Source organism: Sardina pilchardus, chromosome 19 (assembly GCF_963854185.1).
Source record: "Sardina pilchardus chromosome 19, fSarPil1.1, whole genome shotgun sequence".
Taxonomy (NCBI): Eukaryota; Metazoa; Chordata; class Actinopteri; order Clupeiformes; family Clupeidae; genus Sardina; species Sardina pilchardus.
This window is the reverse complement of record NC_085012.1, coordinates 14,050,542-14,053,041: the sequence shown is the minus strand read 5'-3', so window position 1 is coordinate 14,053,041 and position 2,500 is coordinate 14,050,542. Positions and strand designations below refer to the sequence as shown.

The following is a 2,500-nucleotide window of genomic DNA, read 5'->3' as shown; positions in this document are numbered from 1 at the left end:
TGATGTGATGATGCGATTGAGACATCTTGTGTGTGGCTGTATTGGAGTCCCAGTATATTGTGTGATATTTCCGTCTTGGCTGCAGGTCATGTAGCTAAAAGGAGACGTCAACTCTCATAACTGATGACCGTTTTACTTTTATCAATGAGATACACGTCCTCTCATCGGCTTACTCTGTGTGTGCACTTTGCTCTGTGTATGGCCAGCAGGCCAGCAGACACCTCAGGGGAGAGGAAGCAACTTCTCTCTGAAAGAAAGAGAGAGAGAGATAGAGAGAGATGGAGAAGGAGGGAGGGAGGGAGAGAGAGAGAGAGAGAGAGAGAGAGACAGAGAGAGACAGAGGGAGAGATAGATGGAGGGAGAGATAGAGAGAGGAGATAGAGAGAGAAAAGGAGAGGAATTGAGAGAGAAAGATACCAAGGGAGAGAGAGAGAGAGAGAGAAACAGAGAGAGAGAGAGGGAGAGAGAGACAGAGAGAGAGAGTGTCCAGTCTCCCGCTGGTGCTCCCCATGTCCCCATCTCGGCCTCAGTGGAGACTAAGACGCGTCTGACACCTTCTCTCAAACTCATGAATGTGTGAAGCCTCGCTTGAGTGTGTGTGTGTGTGTGTGTGTGGGCGAAGCATTCTCCTGGTATTTCGCTTGAGTGTGTGTGTGTGTGTGTGTGTGTATATGTCAGTAAAGCTTTTTTTACTGACTCCATTGTGTGTGTGTGTGTGTGTGTGTGTGTGTGTGTGTGTGTGTGTGTGTGTGTTTGTGTGCCAGTGAGGTGTCTTGATTGAGTGTGTATATGCCACTAAGGTTCTCTCCTACTGTCTCGATTGAGAGTGTGTGTGTGTGTGTGTGTGTGTGTGTGTTAGTGTGTGTGTGTGCGTGCCGGCCAGGCTTTCTCCTGATGTCCCTGCACCTCAGGAGGGGTCAGCTGAGGCTGAATGGGCCGGCGGTGTGTGTTGGCCGGCTGTGAAAGGTCCACTTCCTGTCTGGCTCCGCTCGCGGGTTTCTCTGGTTTCATGACCTCAGCCCATGTCAGTGCGTCAGCGACAGGAGTCGGGGCTGTGAATGGGGCGTCCCAGGATGGCAGAGCTGGAGATAGCTGGCCACACACAGAGAGAGGGGGACATGAGCCAGACACACACACACACACACACACACACAACTACTCACACACACACACACACACGCAGGGAGAGGGATGTGAGCCAGATACACACATATGCGCTCACACACACGCACGCACACGCAGACATGCGCACACACACACACACACACACACACACACACACACACACACACACACAAACATGCATGCATGAGCCAGAGAGGGAAAGAGTGCCTCCCACACACTCACACACTCTCACAAACATGCTTACGCAGGGACAGAGCCATCAGCGAGAGTAGCACAGGGTTCAGGGTACACACACACACACACACACACACACACACACACACACACACACACACACACACACACACACATATGTACACACACAGATGGGCATGCACACGTAGGCACGCTGTGCTCTCAGGACATGCGTGTGTATGACAAATAGACCAGGTTGTGCCGAGTGTAAATTTAATCTTCATAGCATATGTGCTATGACGCGCACACTCCAGTTTACACACACACACACACACACACACACACACAGAGACACACACACATACAGTAAATTTACGACAGGGAGTCAGCCACATAGATTTCTATCTCCCTGTCTTCACAAATTGTCTCCGAAAGCACCATCAGCTTTGTCCCAATATGGAAATGTTCTTTTCTGCCTTTTCAAAGGTGGTCATGTCCACTAAAGGCTGGCGTCCACCAGACACGGCGGTCAGCGGTGTGGGCTTGACGTGCAGGATTTTAGAACACTTTTTTTTACGCTGACAGATTGCATCAACCGTCAAATGGGTATTAGCATAGCAGCCTATAGTGCAATCGAAGTAATGAAACTGGCTGTGTAGTTATTAGGACTGCAGAAGTTAATTGTGAAGAAACAGTAGAAATCCAGTGTTAAGACTTTACACGTGACTACCAGTACAAACACTGGATTTACTATGTTTTTTTCTCTCTCCAATTCTAGAGTCAAACAGGCATAGTGGCACTTATAATGACAGACATGTTATTTAGATTTTTGATACTACAGTGAGAGACTGACTTAAAAATTTGTACCTGCTAGACTAGCTTATAAAATCTGTCATAGCCTACATGCACAAATAGTGTGAGTATTGTTTTTTTAAGTGGAGAAGACACTTCTTATCATGAATTGTATTATTTCACGACTGCTAAACTTTTACATTTCTCCTAATGTTGTTATCAGTTGGCTCCAGTCAACTGCGCTTGTGATTGAATTATATTGTTCATAATTGTAGGCACTCCAAATTACACAGAGGACAACGGCACTGACTACACGGTGTTCACAAATATATTCATCTGGCACCCAGAATCATATAACCACCATTCTATGAAATTAATTTATTATAATGTAATGTTTTAATTTATTTTT

General features: G+C 46.6%; 1 protein-coding gene across 1 annotated transcript in view; it reads left to right on the top strand.

Moving 5' to 3' along the window:
- LOC134066565 (protein turtle homolog B-like) overlaps nucleotides 1–2,500 on the top strand; it is a 58,519-nt gene that overhangs the window by 28,509 nt on the left and 27,510 nt on the right. The window lies entirely within an intron of this gene.